This window comes from Crinia signifera, chromosome 4, assembly GCF_055691185.1.
Source record: "Crinia signifera chromosome 4, ASM5569118v1, whole genome shotgun sequence".
NCBI classification, from domain to species: Eukaryota; Metazoa; Chordata; class Amphibia; order Anura; family Myobatrachidae; genus Crinia; species Crinia signifera.
The window spans coordinates 162,807,599-162,834,818 of NC_139220.1; positions in this window are offsets into that span (position 1 = coordinate 162,807,599).

Here is a 27,220-nt window from a genome sequence, read left to right on the forward strand (position 1 = left end):
GTGATTGGTGCTGTAAAGTACAGCACCAATCACCGCGGGGTGTAAGGGTGACACTGGTGTCACCCCACCTCACCCCGCCCGCCCCCAAAGGCCGTGATTGGTTCGTCGGACCGACGGACCAATCACAGCCATGGAGGGGGGTTTAAACTAACGGTGACTGCACTGCAGACGCCATTCCGGTCTGGAATTGCATGCAGTGCGGTCACCGTACCCAGCTGCCGCGATATACTGACCAGAACCCCTCTAAATACTTACCTGATCACTGCCTGGATCTTGCTTATTCTTGTGACATCCTGTGACATCCTGTGCTGTGTTGTGCTGCTGCGAGTTATTAGATAGAGAGATAGAGAGAGAGAGATAGAGAGAGATAGAGAGGCCTAGTGACAGAGAGTGCTATATTTTGTGCTGCTGCAGTGTGATAGAGCTATAGATAGAGAGATAGAGAGAGATAGAGAGAGATAGAGAGAGAGAGATAGAGAGAGATAGAGAGATAGTGACAGATTGTGCTATATATTTTTTATATAACTGACTGCTGCCCCCCCTTTTTTGCTGATCAGTATAAATTAACTGATCAGCAACTTTTTGGGGGCGCAGGTTTTTTTTTTAGATATATATACCTGTCAGTGCTGCTGCTGCAGTGTCATAGAGTGAGAGATAGAGAGATAGAGAGATAGAGAGAGATAGTCACAGAGAGTGATAGAGACTGCTATATTTTGTGTCTGCTGCCCCCCTTTTGTGCACCCCCAGCAACTTTTTGGGGGTGCAGGGGTTATTTTTCATATATATAACTGTCAGTGCTGCTGCTGCAGTGTCATAGAGTGATAGATAGTGATAGATAGTGAGAGATAGAGAGATAGAGAGAGATAGTGATAGAAAGTGCTAAATTTTGTGTCTGCTTCCCCCGCCTTTTGTGCTGATCACTATATCTGAGGTGATCAGCAACTTTTTGGGGGTGCAGAGGTTTTTTTTTTATATATATACCTGTCAGTTGCTGCCAGTTGCACTGTCAGTTGCACCAAAGGTTGTGCACCTGCTGCCCCTCACTGGTAATCAGTGTCGCATCACTGATCACCTTTTTTTTTTTTGTGGGTGCTGTGGGGTCTTTTTTTAATTTTTTTTTACACACACTGTGATTTTGTGGGTGTCCTGTGGCCACTGTGCGCTGATCAGTGACGTACATCACTGATCAGCTTTTTCGGCACAGGGTTGATCTATTTTTTATTTTTTTTTTGATCAAATTCCTGTTGCCTTTGAGCGCTGTTCAGTGACGGACGTTACTGACCAACATCTGTGCTCAATTTTTGGCGCAGGACCTTTTTTTTTTTTTTTAACCCCTTCAATTTTTTTTTTTAACCCCTTCAATTTTTTTTTTTTTTTAACCCCTTCAATTTTTTTTTTTTGTATAAAGTATTTTTTTTTTCTGCACTACATACACACTACACACTACATACCCCCCGGGTTGAAATAAAGTTTGTACCCCCCCCTACACTATACACGTGTTGAAACATTTCACTACCAGTAACACAAAAATAAAAATGGCATCCCAAATGTCATCCCAAATGTCATCCCAAATGTCATCCCAGTCATCCAGAAGAATGTATTCAGTGGAGGAGGCATATGCCATGCTTGCCTCTGACTCTGACACAGCCAGTGAGGCAAGCGGGGAATTTGAAGGATTCGTCTTAAGCTCCTCTTCCTCCTCTGGTGATGAGGGACCCCCTCAAAGACGCCCCCGTAGAGCAGCTGAGACCCACCCCCCAATAATTGATCTCGTATGGACCCCACCACCAGACAATTTTGAGCCCCAGGTTCCTGAGTTTTGGGCCATGCCAGGAATCCAATTTGATTCCACAGGTCTCAGAGAAATTGACTTTTTCAAATTATTTTTCTCTGATGATTTTATAAATTTAATGGTGGACCAAACTAATTTATATGCCCAGCAGTTTATTGCTCAAAACCCCACGTCATCATTTGCTAGGTGGACCCCTGTAGATGCAGTAGAGATGATGACGTTTTGGGGTCTGGTGTTTCATATGGGCATAGTAAAAAAGCCAGAAATTAGGCAATATTGGAGTACAGATGTTCTGTACAGCACCCCATTTTACCGTATGGCCATGCCCCGGGCTCGATTTGAGACGATCCTTAAATTTTTGCATTACAACGATAATGCACAGTGCCCACCCAGAGATGATCCCACCTTTGACCGGCTATTCAAAGTCAGGCCGGTCATTGATCATTTCAGTGCCAAATTTGAAGACATGTACATCCCAGATAAATTCATTTGCATAGACGAGTCCCTTATACATTTTAAAGGAAGGGTTAAATTCCGCCAGTACCTTCCCAGTAAGAGGGCAAGGTATGGCATAAAAATGTATAAGCTGTGTGAAAGCACCTCAGGGTACACCCACATGTTTAGGGTATATGAAGGGAAGGATTCAAGAATTGAACCGCCAGAATGCCCCCCCTCCCTCGTAGGTGTTAGTGGAAAAATTGTCTGGGATTTAGTGCACCCCTTCCTGGATAAAGGTTATCACCTCTATGTGGATAACTTTTACACTAGCATCCCCCTGTTTAAGGCCCTTGGTTCAAGAGGTACAGCAGCTTGCGGTACTGTGCGCAAGAACCAAAGAGGCCTCCCAAAAACGCACATTGCCCAAGTAATGAGAAGGGGTGAAAGCAGGGGAATATGCACCGAAAATATGTTGTTGGTCAAATATAAGGACAAGAGGGATGTCCTTATACTGACAACAATTCACGGAGACAGTACCACCTCCGTCCCTGTACGAGGTACCAGTACCCACACCTCAAAACCTAATTGTATCCTGGATTACAATAGGTACATGGGCGGAGTGGATCTTTCAGATCAGGTACTGAAGCCGTACAGTGCCCTGCGGAAAACAAAAATCTGGTACAAGAAGCTGGCCGTGTATATCATCCAGATGGCACTGTATAACGCTTACGTGCTATTCCGTTCTACCGGCCAGAGGGGGACATTTATGCACTTTCAAGAGGAAGTCATAAAGGGCCTAGTATTTGGGAACCAGCAGGCAGAGGGCCCCAGTACTTCTAGTACTGGCCCCCGTATTGTACCAAGGCAGCATTTTCCGAACGAAATCCCCTCCACTGCAAGAAAGGGCAGGACACAAAAAAGGTGCAAAGTTTGCTATAAAAAGGGAATAAGAAAGGAAACTATTTTCCACTGTGAAACTTGCCCCGACAAACCCGGCCTATGTATAAAGGAGTGTTTTAAAATATACCACACATCTATGGATTATTAGGTTCATCATTTCACCGTGCTTCGGGGGTCTTGCTAATGCCACATAGCACCCACCAACATTCCACCAGAATCTGAGCTGCAAAATCCAAAAATCACTCCTTCCCTTCTGAGTCCTGCCATGCACCCAACTGGTATTTTTTGGTCACATATGAGGCATTGCCATACTCGGGAGAAATTGGGGCACAGATTTTGGGGTGCTTTTTCTCCTTCATACCTTCTGAAAATGAAAAATTTTGAGCCAGAACTGCATTTTTGTGTAAAAAATGTAATTTTTCATTTTCACTGCCCAGTTGTATCAAAATTGGTGAAACCCCTGGGGGTTTGAAATGTACACTATACCCCTAGATGAATTCCCTGAGGGGTGTAGTTTGCAAAATGGGGTCACTTGTGGGGTGGTTCCACTGTATTGGTGCTTTGGGGGTCTTGCTAATGCGACATAGCACCCACCAACATTCCACCAGAATTTGTGCTGCAAAATCCAAATATCACTCCTTCCCTTCTGAGTCCTGCCACTTTTTGGTCACACATGAGGCATTGCCGTACTCGGGAGAAATTGGGGCACAGATTTTGGGGTGCTTTTTCTCCTTCATACCTTCTGAAAATGAAAAATTTTGAGCCAGAACTGCATTTTTGTGTAAAAAAATGTAATTTTTCATTTTCACTGCCCAGTTGTATCAAAATTGGTGAAACCCCTGGGGGTTTGAAATGTACACTATACCCCTAGATGAATTCCCTGAGGGGTGTAGTTTGCAAAATGGGGTCACTTGTGGGGTGGTTCCACTGTATTGGTGCTTTGGGGGTCTTGCGAATGCGACATAGCACCCACCAACATTCCACCAGAATTTGTGCTGCAAAATCCAAATATCACTCCTTCCCTTCTGAGTCCTGCCACTTTTTGGTCACACATGAGGCATTGCCGTACTCGGGAGAAATTGGGGCACAGATTTTGGGGTGCTTTTTCTCCTTCATACCTTCTGAAAATGAAAAATTTTGAGCCAGAACTGCATTTTTGTGTAAAAAAATGTAATTTTTCATTTTCACTGCCCAGTTGTATCAAAATTGGTGAAACCCCTGGGGGTTTGAAATGTACACTATACCCCTAGATGAATTCCCTGAGGGGTGTAGTTTGCAAAATGGGGTCACTTGTGGGGTGGTTCCACTGTATTGGTGCTTTGGGGGTCTTGCTAATGCGACATAGCACCCACCAACATTCCACCACCAAAAATCACTCCTTCCCTTCTGAGTCCTGCCATGCACCCAACTGGTATTATTTGGTCACATATGAGGCATTGCCATACTCGGGAGAAATTGGGGCACAGATTTTGGGGTGCTTTTTCTCCTTCATACCTTATGAAAATGAAAAATTTTGAGCCAGAACTGCATTTTTGTGTAAAAAAATGTAATTTTTCATTTTCACTGCCCAGTTGTATCAAAATTGGTGAAACCCCTGGGGGTTTGAAATGTACACTATACCCCTAGATGAATTCCCTGAGGGGTTTAGTTTGCAAAATGGGGTCACTTGTGGGGGGGTTCCACTGTATTGGTGCTTGGGGGGTCTTGCTAATGCGACATAGCACCCACCAAAATTCCACCAGAATCTGAGCTGCAAAATCCAAAAATCACTCCTTCCCTTCTGAGTCCTGCCATGCACCCAAATGGTATTTTTTGGTCACATGTGAGGCATTGCCGTACTCGGGAGAAATTGGGGCACAGATTTTGGGGTGCTTTGTCTCCTTCATTCCTTGTGAAAATGAAAAATTTTGAGCCAGAACTGCATTTTTGTGTAAAAAATGTAATTTTTCATTTGCACAGCCCAGTTGTATCAAAATTGGTGAAACCCCTGGGGGTTTGAAATGTACACTATACCCCTAGATGAATTCCCTGAGGGGTTTAGTTTGCAAAATGGGGTCACTTGTGGGGGGGTTCCACTGTATTGGTGCTTGAGGGGTCTTGCTAATGCGACATAGCACCCACCAAAATTCCACCAGAATCTGAGCTGCAAAATCCAAAAATCACTCCTTCCCTTCTGAGTCCTGCCATGTACCCAAATGGTATTTTTTGGTCACATGTGAGGCATTGCCGTACTCGGGAGAAATTGGGGCACAGATTTTGGGGTGCTTTTTCTCCTTCTTACCTTCTGAAAATGAAAAATTTTGAGCCAGAACTGCATTTTTGTGTAAAAAAATGTAATTTTTCATTTTCACTGCCCAGTTGTATCAAAATTGGTGAAACCCCTGGGGGTTTGAAATGTACACTATACCCCTAGATGAATTCCCTGAGGGGTGTAGTTTGCAAAATGGGGTCACTTGTGGGGGGGTTCCACTGTATTGGTGCTTTGGGGGTCTTGCTAATGCGACATAGCACCCACCAACATTCCACCACCAAAAATCACTCCTTCCCTTCTGAGTCCTGCCATGCACCCAACTGGTATTTTTTGGTCACATATGAGGCATTGCCATACTCGGGAGAAATTGGGGCACAGATTTTGGGGTGCTTTTTCTCCTTCATATCTTCTGAAAATGAAAAATTTTGAGCCAGAACTGCATTTTTGTGTAAAAAAATGTAATTTTTCATTTTCACTGCCCAGTTGTATCAAAATTGGTGAAACCCCTGGGGGTTTGAAATGTACACTATACCCCTAGATGAATTCCCTGAGGGGTGTAGTTTGCAAAATGGGGTCACTTGTGGGGGGGTTCCACTGTATTGGTGCTTTGAGGGTCTTGCTAATGCAACATAGCACCCACCAACATTCCACCAGAATCTGAGCTGCAAAATCCAAAAATCACTCCTTCCTTTCTGAGTCCTGCCATGCACCCAAATGGTATTTTTTGGTCACATGTGAGGCATTGCCGTACTCGGGAGAAATTGGGGCACAGATTTTGGGGTGCTTTGTCTCCTTCATTCCTTGTGAAAATGAAAAATTTTGAGCCAGAACTGCATTTTTGTGTAAAAAATGTAATTTTTCATTTGCACAGCCCAGTTGTATCAAAATTGGTGAAACCCCTGGGGGTTTGAAATGTACACTATACCCCTAGATGAATTCCCTGAGGGGTGTAGTTTGCAAAATGGGGTCACTTGTGGGGGGGTTCCACTGTATTGGTGCTTGGGGGGTCTTGCTAATGCGACATAGCACCCACCAAAATTCCACCAGAATCTGAGCTGCAAAATCCAAAAATCACTCCTTCCCTTCTGAGTCCTGCCATGCACCCAAATGGTATTTTTTGGTCACATGTGAGGCATTGCCGTACTCGGGAGAAATTGGGGCACAGATTTTGGGGTGCTTTTTCTCCTTCTTACCTTCTGAAAATGAAAAATTTTGAGCCAGAACTGCATTTTTGTGTAAAAAAATGTAATTTTTCATTTTCACTGCCCAGTTGTATCAAAATTGGTGAAACCCCTGGGGGTTTGAAATGTACACTATACCCCTAGATGAATTCCCTGAGGGGTGTAGTTTGCAAAATGGGGTCACTTGTGGGGTGGTTCCACTGTATTGGTGCTTTGGGGGTCTTGCTAATGCGACATAGCACCCACCAACATTCCACCACCAAAAATCACTCCTTCCCTTCTGAGTCCTGCCATGCACCCAACTGGTATTATTTGGTCACATATGAGGCATTGCCATACTCGGGAGAAATTGGGGCACAGATTTTGGGGTGCTTTTTCTCCTTCATACCTTATGAAAATGAAAAATTTTGAGCCAGAACTGCATTTTTGTGTAAAAAAATGTAATTTTTCATTTTCACTGCCCAGTTGTATCAAAATTGGTGAAACCCCTGGGGGTTTGAAATGTACACTATACCCCTAGATGAATTCCCTGAGGGGTTTAGTTTGCAAAATGGGGTCACTTGTGGGGGGGTTCCACTGTATTGGTGCTTGGGGGGTCTTGCTAATGCGACATAGCACCCACCAACATTCCACCAGAATTTGTGCTGCAAAATCCAAATATCACTCCTTCCCTTCTGAGTCCTGCCACTTTTTGGTCACACATGAGGCATTGCCGTACTCGGGAGAAATTGGGGCACAGATTTTGGGGTGCTTTTTCTCCTTCATACCTTCTGAAAATGAAAAATTTTGAGCCAGAACTGCATTTTTGTGTAAAAAAATGTAATTTTTCATTTTCACTGCCCAGTTGTATCAAAATTGGTGAAACCCCTGGGGGTTTGAAATGTACACTATACCCCTAGATGAATTCCCTGAGGGGTGTAGTTTGCAAAATGGGGTCACTTGTGGGGTGGTTCCACTGTATTGGTGCTTTGGGGGTCTTGCTAATGCGACATAGCACCCACCAACATTCCACCACCAAAAATCACTCCTTCCCTTCTGAGTCCTGCCATGCACCCAACTGGTATTATTTGGTCACATATGAGGCATTGCCATACTCGGGAGAAATTGGGGCACAGATTTTGGGGTGCTTTTTCTCCTTCATACCTTATGAAAATGAAAAATTTTGAGCCAGAACTGCATTTTTGTGTAAAAAAATGTAATTTTTCATTTTCACTGCCCAGTTGTATCAAAATTGGTGAAACCCCTGGGGGTTTGAAATGTACACTATACCCCTAGATGAATTCCCTGAGGGGTTTATTTTGCAAAATGGGGTCACTTGTGGGGGGGTTCCACTGTATTGGTGCTTGGGGGGTCTTGCTAATGCGACATAGCACCCACCAAAATTCCACCAGAATCTGAGCTGCAAAATCCAAAAATCACTCCTTCCCTTCTGAGTCCTGCCATGCACCCAAATGGTATTTTTTGGTCACATGTGAGGCATTGCCGTACTCGGGAGAAATTGGGGCACAGATTTTGGGGTGCTTTGTCTCCTTCATTCCTTGTGAAAATGAAAAATTTTGAGCCAGAACTGCATTTTTGTGTAAAAAATGTAATTTTTCATTTGCACAGCCCAGTTGTATCAAAATTGGTGAAACCCCTGGGGGTTTGAAATGTACACTATACCCCTAGATGAATTCCCTGAGGGGTTTAGTTTGCAAAATGGGGTCACTTGTGGGGGGGTTCCACTGTATTGGTGCTTGAGGGGTCTTGCTAATGCGACATAGCACCCACCAAAATTCCACCAGAATCTGAGCTGCAAAATCCAAAAATCACTCCTTCCCTTCTGAGTCCTGCCATGTACCCAAATGGTATTTTTTGGTCACATGTGAGGCATTGCCGTACTCGGGAGAAATTGGGACACAGATTTTGGGGTGCTTTTTCTCCTTCTTACCTTCTGAAAATGAAAAATTTTGAGCCAGAACTGCATTTTTGTGTAAAAAAATGTAATTTTTCATTTTCACTGCCCAGTTGTATCAAAATTGGTGAAACCCCTGGGGGTTTGAAATGTACACTATACCCCTAGATGAATTCCCTGAGGGGTGTAGTTTGCAAAATGGGGTCACTTGTGGGGGGGTTCCACTGTATTGGTGCTTTGGGGGTCTTGCTAATGCGACATAGCACCCACCAACATTCCACCACCAAAAATCACTCCTTCCCTTCTGAGTCCTGCCATGCACCCAACTGGTATTTTTTGGTCACATATGAGGCATTGCCATACTCGGGAGAAATTGGGGCACAGATTTTGGGGTGCTTTTTCTCCTTCATATCTTCTGAAAATGAAAAATTTTGAGCCAGAACTGCATTTTTGTGTAAAAAAATGTAATTTTTCATTTTCACTGCCCAGTTGTATCAAAATTGGTGAAACCCCTGGGGGTTTGAAATGTACACTATACCCCTAGATGAATTCCCTGAGGGGTGTAGTTTGCAAAATGGGGTCACTTGTGGGGGGGTTCCACTGTATTGGTGCTTTGAGGGTCTTGCTAATGCAACATAGCACCCACCAACATTCCACCAGAATCTGAGCTGCAAAATCCAAAAATCACTCCTTCCTTTCTGAGTCCTGCCATGCACCCAAATGGTATTTTTTGGTCACATGTGAGGCATTGCCGTACTCGGGAGAAATTGGGGCACAGATTTTGGGGTGCTTTGTCTCCTTCATTCCTTGTGAAAATGAAAAATTTTGAGCCAGAACTGCATTTTTGTGTAAAAAATGTAATTTTTCATTTGCACAGCCCAGTTGTATCAAAATTGGTGAAACCCCTGGGGGTTTGAAATGTACACTATACCCCTAGATGAATTCCCTGAGGGGTGTAGTTTGCAAAATGGGGTCACTTGTGGGGGGGTTCCACTGTATTGGTGCTTGGGGGGTCTTGCTAATGCGACATAGCACCCACCAAAATTCCACCAGAATCTGAGCTGCAAAATCCAAAAATCACTCCTTCCCTTCTGAGTCCTGCCATGCACCCAAATGGTATTTTTTGGTCACATGTGAGGCATTGCCGTACTCGGGAGAAATTGGGGCACAGATTTTGGGGTGCTTTTTCTCCTTCTTACCTTCTGAAAATGAAAAATTTTGAGCCAGAACTGCATTTTTGTGTAAAAAAATGTAATTTTTCATTTTCACTGCCCAGTTGTATCAAAATTGGTGAAACCCCTGGGGGTTTGAAATGTACACTATACCCCTAGATGAATTCCCTGAGGGGTGTAGTTTGCAAAATGGGGTCACTTGTGGGGTGGTTCCACTGTATTGGTGCTTTGGGGGTCTTGCTAATGCGACATAGCACCCACCAACATTCCACCACCAAAAATCACTCCTTCCCTTCTGAGTCCTGCCATGCACCCAACTGGTATTATTTGGTCACATATGAGGCATTGCCATACTCGGGAGAAATTGGGGCACAGATTTTGGGGTGCTTTTTCTCCTTCATACCTTATGAAAATGAAAAATTTTGAGCCAGAACTGCATTTTTGTGTAAAAAAATGTAATTTTTCATTTTCACTGCCCAGTTGTATCAAAATTGGTGAAACCCCTGGGGGTTTGAAATGTACACTATACCCCTAGATGAATTCCCTGAGGGGTTTAGTTTGCAAAATGGGGTCACTTGTGGGGGGGTTCCACTGTATTGGTGCTTGGGGGGTCTTGCTAATGCGACATAGCACCCACCAACATTCCACCAGAATTTGTGCTGCAAAATCCAAATATCACTCCTTCCCTTCTGAGTCCTGCCACTTTTTGGTCACACATGAGGCATTGCCGTACTCGGGAGAAATTGGGGCACAGATTTTGGGGTGCTTTTTCTCCTTCATACCTTCTGAAAATGAAAAATTTTGAGCCAGAACTGCATTTTTGTGTAAAAAAATGTAATTTTTCATTTTCACTGCCCAGTTGTATCAAAATTGGTGAAACCCCTGGGGGTTTGAAATGTACACTATACCCCTAGATGAATTCCCTGAGGGGTGTAGTTTGCAAAATGGGGTCACTTGTGGGGTGGTTCCACTGTATTGGTGCTTTGGGGGTCTTGCTAATGCGACATAGCACCCACCAACATTCCACCACCAAAAATCACTCCTTCCCTTCTGAGTCCTGCCATGCACCCAACTGGTATTATTTGGTCACATATGAGGCATTGCCATACTCGGGAGAAATTGGGGCACAGATTTTGGGGTGCTTTTTCTCCTTCATACCTTATGAAAATGAAAAATTTTGAGCCAGAACTGCATTTTTGTGTAAAAAAATGTAATTTTTCATTTTCACTGCCCAGTTGTATCAAAATTGGTGAAACCCCTGGGGGTTTGAAATGTACACTATACCCCTAGATGAATTCCCTGAGGGGTTTAGTTTGCAAAATGGGGTCACTTGTGGGGGGGTTCCACTGTATTGGTGCTTGGGGGGTCTTGCTAATGCGACATAGCACCCACCAAAATTCCACCAGAATCTGAGCTGCAAAATCCAAAAATCACTCCTTCCCTTCTGAGTCCTGCCATGCACCCAAATGGTATTTTTTGGTCACATGTGAGGCATTGCCGTACTCGGGAGAAATTGGGGCACAGATTTTGGGGTGCTTTGTCTCCTTCATTCCTTGTGAAAATGAAAAATTTTGAGCCAGAACTGCATTTTTGTGTAAAAAATGTAATTTTTCATTTGCACAGCCCAGTTGTATCAAAATTGGTGAAACCCCTGGGGGTTTGAAATGTACACTATACCCCTAGATGAATTCCCTGAGGGGTTTAGTTTGCAAAATGGGGTCACTTGTGGGGGGGTTCCACTGTATTGGTGCTTGAGGGGTCTTGCTAATGCGACATAGCACCCACCAAAATTCCACCAGAATCTGAGCTGCAAAATCCAAAAATCACTCCTTCCCTTCTGAGTCCTGCCATGTACCCAAATGGTATTTTTTGGTCACATGTGAGGCATTGCCGTACTCGGGAGAAATTGGGGCACAGATTTTGGGGTGCTTTTTCTCCTTCTTACCTTCTGAAAATGAAAAATTTTGAGCCAGAACTGCATTTTTGTGTAAAAAAATGTAATTTTTCATTTTCACTGCCCAGTTGTATCAAAATTGGTGAAACCCCTGGGGGTTTGAAATGTACACTATACCCCTAGATGAATTCCCTGAGGGGTGTAGTTTGCAAAATGGGGTCACTTGTGGGGGGGTTCCACTGTATTGGTGCTTTGGGGGTCTTGCTAATGCGACATAGCACCCACCAACATTCCACCACCAAAAATCACTCCTTCCCTTCTGAGTCCTGCCATGCACCCAACTGGTATTTTTTGGTCACATATGAGGCATTGCCATACTCGGGAGAAATTGGGGCACAGATTTTGGGGTGCTTTTTCTCCTTCATATCTTCTGAAAATGAAAAATTTTGAGCCAGAACTGCATTTTTGTGTAAAAAAATGTAATTTTTCATTTTCACTGCCCAGTTGTATCAAAATTGGTGAAACCCCTGGGGGTTTGAAATGTACACTATACCCCTAGATGAATTCCCTGAGGGGTGTAGTTTGCAAAATGGGGTCACTTGTGGGGGGGTTCCACTGTATTGGTGCTTTGAGGGTCTTGCTAATGCAACATAGCACCCACCAAAATTCCACCAGAATCTGAGCTGCAAAATCCAAAAATCACTCCTTCCCTTCTGAGTCCTGCCATGCACCCAAATGGTATTTTTTGGTCACATGTGAGGCATTGCCGTACTCGGGAGAAATTGGGGCACAGATTTTGGGGTGCTTTGTCTCCTTCATTCCTTGTGAAAATGAAAAATTTTGAGCCAGAACTGCATTTTTGTGTAAAAAATGTAATTTTTCATTTGCACAGCCCAGTTGTATCAAAATTGGTGAAACCCCTGGGGGTTTGAAATGTACACTATACCCCTAGATGAATTCCCTGAGGGGTTTAGTTTGCAAAATGGGGTCACTTGTGGGGGGGTTCCACTGTATTGGTGCTTGAGGGGTCTTGCTAATGCGACATAGCACCCACCAAAATTCCACCAGAATCTGAGCTGCAAAATCCAAAAATCACTCCTTCCCTTCTGAGTCCTGCCATGTACCCAAATGGTATTTTTTGGTCACATGTGAGGCATTGCCGTACTCGGGAGAAATTGGGGCACAGATTTTGGGGTGCTTTTTCTCCTTCTTACCTTCTGAAAATGAAAAATTTTGAGCCAGAACTGCATTTTTGTGTAAAAAAATGTAATTTTTCATTTTCACTGCCCAGTTGTATCAAAATTGGTGAAACCCCTGGGGGTTTGAAATGTACACTATACCCCTAGATGAATTCCCTGAGGGGTGTAGTTTGCAAAATGGGGTCACTTGTGGGGGGGTTCCACTGTATTGGTGCTTTGGGGGTCTTGCTAATGCGACATAGCACCCACCAACATTCCACCACCAAAAATCACTCCTTCCCTTCTGAGTCCTGCCATGCACCCAACTGGTATTTTTTGGTCACATATGAGGCATTGCCATACTCGGGAGAAATTGGGGCACAGATTTTGGGGTGCTTTTTCTCCTTCATATCTTCTGAAAATGAAAAATTTTGAGCCAGAACTGCATTTTTGTGTAAAAAAATGTAATTTTTCATTTTCACTGCCCAGTTGTATCAAAATTGGTGAAACCCCTGGGGGTTTGAAATGTACACTATACCCCTAGATGAATTCCCTGAGGGGTGTAGTTTGCAAAATGGGGTCACTTGTGGGGGGGTTCCACTGTATTGGTGCTTTGAGGGTCTTGCTAATGCAACATAGCACCCACCAACATTCCACCAGAATCTGAGCTGCAAAATCCAAAAATCACTCCTTCCTTTCTGAGTCCTGCCATGCACCCAAATGGTATTTTTTGGTCACATGTGAGGCATTGCCGTACTCGGGAGAAATTGGGGCACAGATTTTGGGGTGCTTTGTCTCCTTCATTCCTTGTGAAAATGAAAAATTTTGAGCCAGAACTGCATTTTTGTGTAAAAAATGTAATTTTTCATTTGCACAGCCCAGTTGTATCAAAATTGGTGAAACCCCTGGGGGTTTGAAATGTACACTATACCCCTAGATGAATTCCCTGAGGGGTGTAGTTTGCAAAATGGGGTCACTTGTGGGGGGGTTCCACTGTATTGGTGCTTGGGGGGTCTTGCTAATGCGACATAGCACCCACCAAAATTCCACCAGAATCTGAGCTGCAAAATCCAAAAATCACTCCTTCCCTTCTGAGTCCTGCCATGCACCCAAATGGTATTTTTTGGTCACATGTGAGGCATTGCCGTACTCGGGAGAAATTGGGGCACAGATTTTGGGGTGCTTTTTCTCCTTCTTACCTTCTGAAAATGAAAAATTTTGAGCCAGAACTGCATTTTTGTGTAAAAAAATGTAATATTTCATTTTCACTGCCCAGTTGTATTAAAATTGGTGAAACCCCTGGGGGTTTGAAATATACACTATACCCCTAGATGAATTCCCTGAGGGGTGTAGTTTGCAAAATGGGGTCACTTGTGGGGGGGTTCCACTGTATTGGTGCTTTGGGGGTCTTGCTAATGCGACATAGCACCCACCAACATTCCACCACCAAAAATCACTCCTTCCCTTCTGAGTCCTGCCATGCACCCAACTGGTATTTTTTGGTCACATATGAGGCATTGCCATACTCGGGAGAAATTGGGGCACAGATTTTGGGGTGCTTTTTCTCCTTCATACCTTATGAAAATGAAAAATTTTGAGCCAGAACTGCATTTTTGTGTAAAAAAATGTAATTTTTCATTTTCACTGCCCAGTTGTATCAAAATTGGTGAAACCCCTGGGGGTTTGAAATGTACACTATACCCCTAGATGAATTCCCTGAGGGGTGTAGTTTGCAAAATGGGGTCACTTGTGGGGGGGTTCCACTGTATTGGTGCTTGGGGGGTCTTGCTAATGCAACATAGCACCCACCAACATTCCACCAGAATCTGAGCTGCAAAATCCAAAAATCACTCCTTCCCTTCTGAGTCCTGCCATGCACCAAAATGGTATTTTTTGGTCACATGTGAGGCATTTCCGTACTCGGGAGAAATTGAGGCACAGATTTTGGGGTGCTTTTTCTCCTTCATTCCTTGTGAAAATGAAAAATTTGGAGCCAGAACTGCATTTTTGTGTAAAAAAATTAATTTTTCATTTTCACTGCCCAGTTGTACCACAATTGGTGAAACCCCTGGGGGTTTGAAATGTACACTATACCCCTAGATGAATTCCCTGAGGGGTGTAGTTTGCAAAATGGGGTCACTTGTGGGGGGGTTCCTAAATTTTAGCATCTTATGGTGCCTATAAACCTACATGGTGCCTAAAAAATAATCTCATAAAAAGGAGGCTCCAAAATCAAGTAGGTGCTCCTTCTATTATGAAGCCTGTGGTTTGGTCAACGTGCACACTAGGGCCACATATAGGATATTTATGAAAACAAAAGAATTGGGGGAATCAATTTTTAGTCACATTTCTCTAGTAAAATCTACTGTGTTCCTTAGAAAAATGTATTAAAATTGCAAATCTGCAAAAAAAATGAAATTTTGAAATTTCACCTACACTTTGTTTTAATTCCTGTGAAACACCTAAAGGGTTAACAAACTTCCAAAATGCTGTTTTGAATACTGTGAGGGGTGCAGTTTTTGAAATGGTATCATTTATGGGGGTGTCTCACATACAAGTCCCTCAAAGTCACATCAGAACTGAACTGGTCCCTAAAAAAATCAGTGTTTGAAATTTTCTTGAAAATTTGAGAATTTGCTATTCATATTGTAAGCCTCCTAGTGTCCAAAAAAATTAAAAGGAAGTTGAAATAATGATGTCAACATAAAGTAGACATATGGTCTATGTTAGTTATTAACTATTTTGAGTGGTATGATTATTTGTCTCACAAGCAGAAAATTTAACATTTTGCAAATTGCTAAATTTTCCATTTTTTTACGACATTTTGGTATTTTTCACAAAAAAACACAGACTGTATCGACCCAAATTTACCACTAATTTGAAGTACAATGTGTCACGAAAAAACAATCTCAAAATCACTGGGATAAGTAAAAGCAAAAAAAAGTTATCCCCACTTAAGTGATACATGTCAGATTTGAAAAAAAGGGCTCTGTCAGGAACGCAAAAACTGGCTCTGTCAGGAAGGGGTTAATAAAGATCTACACACAAATATTATTAAAATTTAAAAAATGCCATGCACCTCTCTGATGCAATGCAAACCTTCCTCTAGCTGCATCACACTGAGTGACTCACTGAAGTCTGGGCATGCTCACTGCAGAGGAATTGCTTCTGGGCTGCACAGACAGCAGCCCATAGAAGCACTGTAGCTCTGCCGATTTGCACAGAATGGCTTCCTGTTGGAAGCTATTGCTGTAATCGCTTCATGTACTGGCAGCCCAAGAGGGGGAGGAGTTTCCAGCTCTGTGTATGATGAGCAGTAGCAGCTTTTAATATGAATCTACTATATGCTGAACACCTCCCCATAGGGTTGGGCTGTTGCTGTGTCTGCCCTGCTGCATGGAGCCTGGTGAGAGGAGGTTACCAGCATGTCAGAGACACAGACAGCCAGCACCAGAGCTTCAGAGGTAGGGGAGGGGGGAAGCACCAGAGCTCTGGTGCTGTCTGTCTGAGTCTCTGGTGGTGTGATTTTAACTGGAGGGGCTGCAATCCTGCAGCCCCATCGCAGGAGCCGCCAATGCATGTACTGTAAAAGCACTTTCATATGTGCATATTTTCCCAGGTATGATATGAGAGCTAAATTAAATGTGTCCACATCACAATTATCCCCTAAATATTCTCTGGGTATGTACCTAGTATCTCTCAATGTGATTTTTATAGGCAGCAAAGGAACTGTACAGTAATACAGTAGTTATGGTTTTATTTACTAAGATGGGAGTTCTATTTCACATGGGATGTTGCTATGGGCATTTAATCATAATCACTGATTGGTTGCCCATTCGATCTTAAATAGAACTCTTATCTTAGTAAATATACCCCTTATATTTGCATTTTCACAATTAACACTAGAACTAACATGTAAATACACTAGAAATGAAAGAAAAAAAATAAAGAACATTAACATTGGCAAGTTTTATAAAAGAAATGTTTATTAAACATAGATTCCAACAAAAACTATTTTTAGACTGTAGACAAAGTTGTATAGTGTACTTTATGCATGCAGAAACCTGCAACATTTCTAGAAGTTACATTATTCATTTCTTTAACTCAACAGAAATGTGTGCACATTTAACCATTTGTACATCTGGCAAATTGCATGTTTCACTTGCTGAGAAGAAATAGTTTCCACCACCTTTGCCTGCCTGTCAACATTTACAAACAGAATTGGGAGAAAGAAACCCTTCGCCCATGAGGTATACAAACCCCACCCAAATCCTACCCAGCCTAGCTGCTTCTAATTGGCCACTAGGCGGCCAATAGCAGCATTCGGGAGGAGAAGCCGCAGGTTGTAAACAAACATCCTGCGTCTCCTCCATTCAGTTCGTCATGGTTCGGGTATCGGTTTATTTTTTTGTCAAGTCCCCCTGGAGCCTACTTGGACTGAAGAGGACATGATCTACGCAGGAGAACCCATGCAAGTATAATTTGCTTCCACAGGTAGCCCTATGGATTACTTCAGGAACGGACCACGATGGATGGAGGGCTACCTATGGGCTCAAGATAGGTAAGCATCTGTATGGAAGGGCTCAGTATGTAATAAAGTTGTACTTTTATTGGGTGTCTGTGTGTTTATTGAACTATTTGTATTGCTGTGGAACTACAAGCTCCAGCGGGTTCTTTAATGCCCCACATGCTGGGACTTGTGGTTCTCCAAGTCCCTGCATGTGGGGGAGGCTTGCTGGGACTCATAGTTCCACAGCAATATACAATAGGTTAATTCTATTTTTTACACCATTTAATCTGCCCGATGCCCACCGCTCCAGGGGCATCGGGGACAGCACCAGGCTTCAACTTGGGTAGGATAATTCTAGAGTGGGGGGGGACCCCTTTATTGTGGAGGTCCCCACTCCCCCAGGACCCCTGCCCAGGCTGACACCTAGTCATTTTGTCCCCCATATTTTGGGAACCAGGACCGGCCCTTGGGCCTGGTTGTAAATAAGAAGGGGAACCCCTACTTTTTACAACCAGGACCGGCTCTGTGAGCCTGGGGCTGGTTACAGCCGTGGAAATTATTTTTTTTTTTATTTTTTTTACACTGAAGCCTGCACAGATCTGACTAACTTGGGCAGGCTTCTGCCAAATACGCCAGGAAAATTAAGTGTATTTTCCTGGCATATTTGGCCGGCAATTAGCGTCTGTTTACCACTAATGAGCGGCCGTATTTTAATTAGTAAATTAGGAATCACCATTCTTTTGAATGGTGATTCCTATTCCTATTTTTTCGATGGCATATACATTCGTATTTGTAAATAGAAATACGAATGTGCCATAAATACGAATACGAATTTACTTATTTTCAGGATATTCGCCCCAAAAAATTGTATTTTACTATACAAATACGATTTTTTTTAGGCCTATTAGCCTTAGTAAATGTCCCCCAATAGCTAGAATCTTATTGGTTGCTTTGGGCAACATCCCAACTCCCATGTTAGTAAATTTATCCTTGAGGGGGGTATTCAATCCCGGTCTTAAGCAGCCAAACTGTCAAGTTGACTTAGTTTCCTTTTGCTCCCCTGTCAATTGTTAACTCGACAGTCAAGTCTACCACCTATTTACAGTTTGTAAAAAATTAATTGTTCCCTCCAGCTCACTGAATGTTTTTTTATTATTATTTATTTAATCTATTTTTTACACAGAGAAGCCTTCACAGATCTGACTGACCTGCATCCATGCAGGCTTCAGCCTTATCTGGTAAAATTGGCAGCCAATTCAGAATTACTTCACCATCAGAAATTATGAACGCTGGGAATTCTGCAGCTTAGTCAATTTGCCAAATTCTTAGGTCATATTTTCAGGCGGAATATGGCCGATCCAGCTGGTACCCATTTGCACTGCAGATCGGTCGTAATTCACATCCCGCATTGTACTTACACGGAGGTAGATGGAAGGAGGAAGTCGTGTCCTCTGCAGATTCTGTCAGTGTAGCTGAGCCTGCAGAGGCGGAGCCAGGGTTGCTTGAATGACAGACACGCTACACTGACGGAATCTGGGACTAAGTAAAAAACGGACCCGGACAAGTCCCCGGAACGCTGGACCGGACATCAAACTCTGCATTCCAGAGCTTGTAGTGTCCGGTCCGGGGGGTGTATTGTCCAGAGGGTGTGTGTGTGTGTGTGTATTGTGTGTGTGTGTGGGGTGTGTGTGTGCCTGTGATGGCTTTCACCAGGGACATGGGGAAGGGGAGATTACAGCCTCCCTGTGTGGACCGGACCATTCTGTTTTTTTTGCTGCATGCCCAAACCCTACAGGTAGGCTTTATTCTCCTTCCTCCTCTCCCTGGTGACAAGTGTTACAAGCAGCCCCAATGGACAGGCAGACAGGCACTGCCCTGGACTGGACACTAAAAGCTCCAGAATGACCGAAAATGATGGATGGAGCCTGTCCAGTTTCTTTTTTTTACCCATACCCCGGAATCTGCAGAAGATGCGGCTTCAGGACATACCTCTCATCTCACTCCCCGTTAGTACACTGGTGGCCAGGCAGCCCATCGCTGCAGTGCAGGTAAATGCCTGTATCCCCCTTAAACAAAGCAGGCATTTTTTTCTTTGATCAGTTTCACAATGGATGAGAATGGCATCAATATGTTCATGATGGTATATGAAGAAGAGGCGTCTTCCTCCTTCCGTATAAATTCATATAAGTACAATGCGGGACATAAATCGGGTGCTTATTACAAATAAAAAATGAGCAAAAACATATTTTTTAGAGGGTGCAGCAGATAGCCTGCTTTGCACTCTGGCTTCTCCCAACCTGCTGGGCCCCATAACAGCTGCATTCCCTGCAAGATCTATAGTTAGGCCACAGCTATCACTTCCGCTATAGCGGCCCCTATCACTACCACCATCAATATCTCCGTCACTGCCATTATCAACTCCCCTAGTACTACCACCATTACTGCCGCTATCACTTCCCTTATCACTGCCGCTATCAATTCCTTATCACTGCTCCTATTACTACCACCATTACAGCCGCTATGTCTGCCCCTATTACTACCACCCTCACTGCTCCTCTTACTACCCCCATCACTGCTCTTATCACTCCTATCATTACCCCATCACTGCCCCTATCATTGCTGCTATCTCCACCCATCACTGCTCCTATCACTCCTTTCATTACCTCATCACTGCCCCTATCATTGCTGCCATCTCCACCCATCACTGCTCCTATCACTCCTTTCATTACCTCATCACTGCCCCTATCATTGCTGCTATCTCCACCCCATCACTGCTCCTATCACTCCTTTCATTACCTCATCACTGCCCCTATCATTGCTGCTATCTCCACCCCATCATTGCCACTATCACTGCCCCTATCACCCCTATCATAACCCCATCACTGCCCCCATCACGGACCCTATCACTCCTTTCATTACCCCATCACTGTCCCTATCATTGCTGCTATTACAACCCCATCACTACCACTGCCCATATCACCCCTATCATTAGCCTATCACTGCCCCTATCACTACCCCATCACTGCCCCTATCACTCCTATGATTACCCCATCACTGCCCCTATCACTACCCCATCACTGCCGCCATCATTGCTGCTATCACTACCCCATCACTGCCGCTATCACTGCCCCTATCACCCCTATCAGTAACCCATCACTGCCTCTATAACTTACCCATCACTGCCACTATCACTTCCCCTATTACAGCCGACATCACTGTGCCATTACTACCACTATAACTGCCACCATCACTGCTGCTATCATTGCTACCATCACTTCACTTATCACTGCCCCTATTACTACTACTATTATTGCCCCTATGTTGCCATGACATTTTTTATCCTACATGCGAGTGGCAGTTGCAGCTGAGTTACACCAACTATATGTCTGTATGATATACTGTATATATACAATTATAAATATTAGCACTTTATAACTGACACCTCCATGTTCACCCTCCCCTGTCATACATTGCCCCTATATGCTGTTATGATGACCACCGCCTCAATCCCCCCCCCCCCCCCACCCACCACCACTACTGCCTGTTGCTCTCACAGAGCACAGGGGGGGCCATTCAGAATTTTGTTATGGGGCCCACAAAGGTCTAGTTACGCCACTGACACTGATCCCTGGGTTCAGACAGCCAGCACATAAATTACATACATTACAGGTATGTTTATATTAACCTTCACCCCCATGATATCTGTGGTCTGCAATGAAGCTCACAGGCAGCAGCTACCACTGGAAGCAACATAATTTTATATATATAGCAGATTATTCTGCAATAGTGTTGTGTCATTAAATTGCTGAAACTCATTTGAATTTTGAATTGATTAATATTTACAAGCATCTCAAATGGCAAGTCTTTGGGTGTATATGAATGTACTCAGGCTCACCATCAGCGCCGCCAAACCTGGTAAAAAAATTGGGCATGGCCAACTGGAGGGGGCATGGCCATATCCCTGTAAAAAAAATAGCAGGGGGTACGGGCCATGTGTGGGCGGTCGACAGTCTGGCGGGTGGGACACCCACTCAGGGAGAGAGAGGACATGCTGCTGCTTCAGCTGGCTCTCTCCCCTGCTCAGCATACGGCACTAAGCAGCATGTGCTGGGCTGGGGAGAGAGGCTGTGCCGCAGCAGCAGCCTGTCTGTACTCCCACTGCCTGTCTCTCTGCAGCAGGGGAGGGGGAAATGGGACCCGGGCCCCTCCATCAGACCTGGGCCTGGGCCTGGGTAAAAAATAAGGAATTTGGTACTTTCACCGAATCAGCAGGAGACACTGCAGTCATTACATGTGGGGATAGAGTAGGTGTACTGGAGGAGTGGCACTTTAAGAAAACTTTACTGCTGCAGGCTCCTCCCTCCTCTATCCCCACCCAGACCCCAGTCTTAGAAAAACTGTGTCCGAGAGGAGAAGAGAGACCAGGGCCAGCCCGGTAGGGAACGGAGCTAAAACATAAACAGAGTTAGTAGACAATGCACATAACGTGAACATACTAACAAAACAGAACACATAGGATTTTTGAAAAGTTCCCTATGTAACAATAACTATGCAACAAACATTGCAACAATAGAAAGAGTATATCTTTCACACACACACAAACCACACTAACATCATGGCAGGAGAACCAGTGCTGGGTGGGCGTGCAGTGTCTCCTGCTGATTCGGTGAAAGGGAATTATCGGTAAGTACCAAATTCCTTATTTCACCTACATGCAGCAGGAGCCACTGCAGTCATTACATGTGGGGATACATACCCAAGCTTTTAAGTCCGGGCGGGAGAGCTCTGGGGCTCCTGTAACACTGCCCTACTAAAAGCCGTAGCCGAGCTGGCGAAGGTATCAAACCGATAAAACTTTGCAAACGTGCTAGATCCCGACCAGGTAGCCGCTTTGCATACTTGTGTCAAGGAGACACCTCTCGCCATGGCCCAAGAAGTACTTACTGACCTCGTGGAGTGCGCTGACACTCCCGATGGTACTTTCTTTTGTGCATACAAGTAGGCTTCCCTAATTGTACAGCAAATCCATCTTGCCAAAGTCCTTTTTGTCGCAGGCCAACCCCTCTTAAGTGCATCGTAGAGCACAAAAAGGCTGTCAGATTTCCTTAGATGTTGGGTTCGCCTAACATAGACCTGTAAGGCTCTGACTACATCCAGAGAAGCATCTTCACCCTGAAGAACCGGTACCACTATAGGCTGGTTTACATGAAATGCAGAAACCACCTTAGGAAGGAAATTCCTGCTAGTACGTAGTTCAGCCCGGTCCCTGTAAAAGGTAAGGAAAGGAGACTTACACGATAGGGCTCCTAATTCAGAAACCCTACGTGCTGAGGCCAAAGCCAGCAGCATCACCGTCTTCCAAGTCAGAAATTTGAGATCCGAGGTGTCCAATGGCTCAAAAACATCTGACTTCAAAAACTCTAGAACCACCACTAGATTCCATGGTTCCGTAGGAGCAGTGAACGGTGGTTGAAGTCGAAGTACTCCTTTCAAAAAGGTTTGTACTTCAGGAATCAGCGCTATCCTGCGATGGAAGAATACTGAGAGGGCTGAAACCTGAACCTTGAGAGAAGCAAGCTTCAAACCTGATGCAAGTCCCGCCTGCAGGAATTCAAGAAGTCTAGCCAGAGAAAAGATTGCCTTTGGCACCTTCCTGGCCTCGCACCAGCGGATGTATGACTTCCATATTCTATGGTAGTGAGACGCTGTTACATCCTTCCTTGCCTTAAGCATTGTAGGAATGACCGTTCCTGGTATACCTCTTCTCTTCAAAAGTTCGGCCTCAACCGCCATGCCGTCAAACGTAGACGAGGCAAGTTTTGGTAGACGAATGGACCTTGCTGCAGCAGGTCTTCTCGCAGCGGCAGGCGCCAAGGTTCCTCCACCAACAGGTCCCTGAGGTCGGAGTACCACGGACGCCTGGGCCAATCTGGAGCGATCAAGATGACTTCTACTGCTCCCCTCTTTATCCGTTTGAGTACCTTTTGAAGTAACGGAATAGGAGGGAAGAGATATACCAGGTCGAAGTTCCAGGGGATGGAGAGGGCATCCACTGCCGCAGCCGCTGGATCCTGAGCCCTTGCACAATACTGCGGAAGTTTGTGATTCAGTCTGGATGCCATGAGATCTATCTGTGGCATCCCCCATCTCTGAACCAGCTGTTGGAAAACCTCCGGATGAAGGCCCCACTCTCCCGGGTGGAGATCCTGCCTGCTGAGGTAATCCGCCTCCCAATTTTCCACTCCTGGAATAAAGACTGCGGAGAAACCGGTGGTGTATGTCTCTGCCCAGGACAGAATCGGGCGGACTTCCCGCATGGCTGTCCTGCTTCTGGTGCCCCCTTGTCGGTTGATATAGGATACTGCCGTGATGTTGTCCGACTGTATCCTTACCGGCAAGCCGACAAGTAGGGGGTGGGCTTGAGCCAGTGCCAACCTGATAGCCCGTAACTCCAAGATGTTTATGGGTAACCGGGCTTCCTGGCTGGTCCAAAGACCCTGGAAAGTGCGACCCAGCGTGACCGCACCCCAACCCCGAAGGCTGGCATCTGTGGTCACCATGGTCCAGACTTGAGACTGGAAGGAGCGACCCTTGGTAAGGTTGGATGTATCCAGCCACCATTGAAGAGAGAGTCGAGCTTCCTTGGAAAGAACAATGGTCTTGTGGATTTGAAGATGGGACCCCGACCATTGAGCCAGAAGATTGCCTTGGAAGGTCCTGGAATGAAACCTTCCGTAAGATAGGGCCTCGAAGGCTGCCACCATCAGGCCTAACAGCTTGGTGCACAAATGCACCGATACTCTGCGAGGCGTCAGAACCTGACGAACCCTCTGCTGGATAACTGTGACTTTGGATAATGGCAGAAAAACCCTTTCCTGGACAGTGTCGAACAACAGACCCAGAAACAAAATCACTTGTGTTGGTTCCAGCTGTGACTTTTTGAAGTTCAGGATCCATCCGTTCTGAACCAGGAAGTCGCAGGTAGTCCGGGCATCCTGTTGTAGCTTCTGCGGTGAGGATGCTTTTAGGAGTAGATCGTCCAGATAGGGCACAATCGTTATCCCCTGAATCCGAAGGGCTGATATCATGCAAGCCATAACCTTTGTGAAGGTTCTTGGAGCTGATGAAAGACCGAAAGGGAGTGCTCTGAACTGGTAATGCTGATTGCGAATAGCAAACCTGAGGAACCGATGGTGTGGTTCCCAGATCGGGATATGCAAATAGGCATCCTTTATGTCCAGAGATAAGAGAAACTCCCTTGGCTCCAGGCTTGCAATGACTGACCTTATGGATTCCATCTTGAACCTGTGGTACACGATGTAATCGTTGAGGTGCTTCAGATTGAGAATGGGTCTTACCGAACCGTCCGGCTTCGGTACTAGAAAAAGACTTGAGTAGTAACCCAGCTTTTCCTGAGCTTTGGGGACAGGTATAACGACCCCTGCTTGTAAAAAACTTTGAATGGAGTTGACCAAAGCTGCTTGTGTTGTTGCTAAAGCAGGTAGGCCTGTTGTAAAAAATCTGTTCGGCGGAGCCTGAACAAACTCCAGTTTGTACCCGTGTTCCACAATCTGAAGCACCCAACTGTCTCGACAGTGAGACCTCCAGACGTTCTCGAAGAGGGATAACCTTGCGCCCACCTTGGGGTCCCCCAAATGGGCGGGAAGCCCGTCATGCCACAGGTTTGTCTGCAACCTTGGGTTCTGCACGGCGGGTAGAGGTAACTGCGGCTGCGGCACCTCTGCCACCTCTGCCTCTACGCCCTCGAAAGGACGAAAAGCCTCCCCTGGCACGTCCTCTAAATGAGGCGCCCCCTCTAAAAGCCCGAAAGGACGGACCCGTAAATTGTCTTTTCGGTGGGGGAGTGGCCGAAGGGAGGAAGGTAGATTTACCTCCGGTAGCTTGAGCAATGAGCTTGTCAAGCTCAGGCCCAAACAACATATCTCCCGCATAAGGCAAAGCTTCTACTGCCTTTTTAATGTCGGCCTCTGCCTGCCAAGACCTTAACCAGATAGTACGTCTGGCCAATACAGCTGAAGCTGAGATTTTTGCCCCCAACTCAGCTACATCTGAAGCAGCTTCTCCTGTATAGGCAGCTGCATCCTTGACATACAGAGCCAGCTGTAGCAGCTCTTCACGGGGCCTACCGCTCTGTAAACCCAATGCAAGCTCCTCAGCCCATTTCTCCATGGCCTTACTGACCCAGGCTGAAGCTAAGGCTGGTCTGAGTAAAACCCCTGCCGTGGTGTAAATAGATTTTACCGTGGTCTCAAGACGACGGTCAGGAGCCTCCTTCAGAGCCACAGCAGCCTGAACTGGAAGCGTGGTTCGCTTGGAGAGCCTGGACAGCGAGACATCAGCTGGAGGCGGAGTCTCCCATTTTTCCCTAGATTCAGGAGAAAAAGGGTAGAGCAGTTTCATGCGCCTAGACAATTGGAATTTTCTGTCTGGCGTTTTCCACACATTAATAAGTGGTCTGTCCAATTCATCCGAATCAGGGAAGGTAACCTGATGCTTTTGTGTCCGACCAAATATGGACAAAGGAACAGGAGCATCCTCCTCAACCAAATTAAGTGTGGTGCGAACTGCTTGAATCAGGCCCTCTACCCCCTGAGGATCCTCACGCTGTAGCGCCTCATCCTGAATGTGTTCAGGTTCATCTACCTGAAGTAAATCCACATCCTCATCCCCATCAGTATCAATATCAGCTCCCTGTATTGAACCTATGGGTGATCTAGGACGCTTTTGTGGAGGGCGTGAAGGGCCAGCCACTGGGTTGGACAAAGAGCCCACAGACTGTATAAGGGTCTTAACCCAGGCTGGTTCAGTAGAACCCATCATGGAGAGGTGAGCCTGAAAATGCTCCCTGTCCTTCCTGGAAGCAGCTAATTCTGCAGCTAATCCAGCCAACACATCCTGTAACAAAGGTTCAGAAGAATCTGACTGAGAAGTCTGTGTCTGAGGCTCCACATCCTGTGTGTGCTTTGCCTGATAACAAGATTCACACAAAGAGACACCCTTTATATGCTGGGTGAATTGCTCCTTACAAGTTTTACAGGTGAAAACTTTAAGAGCAGCCTTGGAGGCAGCTTTTCCTGCCATATTGTCAGTGTATGAGATTAGTTCTAGAATCACACACTCACACAGACACAAATATACCAAGTGCACACACTGTAAGCAACAGATATTCTATGCCTAGAGCAGCGGAGCTGAGCTAGGATAGGGAGGGGGAGCCTTCCGCCCTTGTATCAGAGATTATGCACAATCTCTGTAAACTGTGCACAAAAATAATCCCCCAGTAACTTACAGACCTTCTCTGTAGTGGATAAGGGGGAGCGCTGGACTGCAGTGCGTGCGCTGGAGCGCGGTACACGATGTCCTCAGATCAGCCTTGCGGTGGGACAGCAATGGCGCCGGCAGAGAGAGAGAAGGAAAGAGAAAGGGCGGCACCCGGTGACGTCACCTAAGCCCTCCCTCTCCCTCCGGCGCGTAGCTTTGCTAGAGCGGAGCGCTGTGTACAGCCTCCGCTCTGATTCTGTCCCCACTGACGCACACCAAAATGGCGGCCGTCAGGACTTCGGCTGCTGTAACATTAGAGAACGGGTGCGCCCGCCCGTCTCAGGCCACATTTCGGCGCACAGCGCCGCTTACCTGCAGCGATGCTGCCTTCATTCCTGGAGCAGTGGCCAGGCCTTGGACCCGTAACGCGAGCCGCGTGCAGCTGCGGCGGGTCCCCGATGCGGTGGCACCGGTGGCCGGATGCGTGGAAGGCGCACTGTGGGCAGTGGCGACCAGCACCCCTCCAGTTCCCACGGAGCAGGCAGACCCTGCGGAGGGGTCTGCCTGATGTTCAGCAGTAAAAATAAAAATTTCCAAAGAATAAAAAATAAAAATAAAAGTAAAAAGACCTAACTCCCTGAGGAGAAGAGGCCCAGAGAACCTACTCCTCCGGGCACTTTTTCTAAGACTGGGGTCTGGGTGGGGATAGAGGAGGGAGGAGCCTGCAGCAG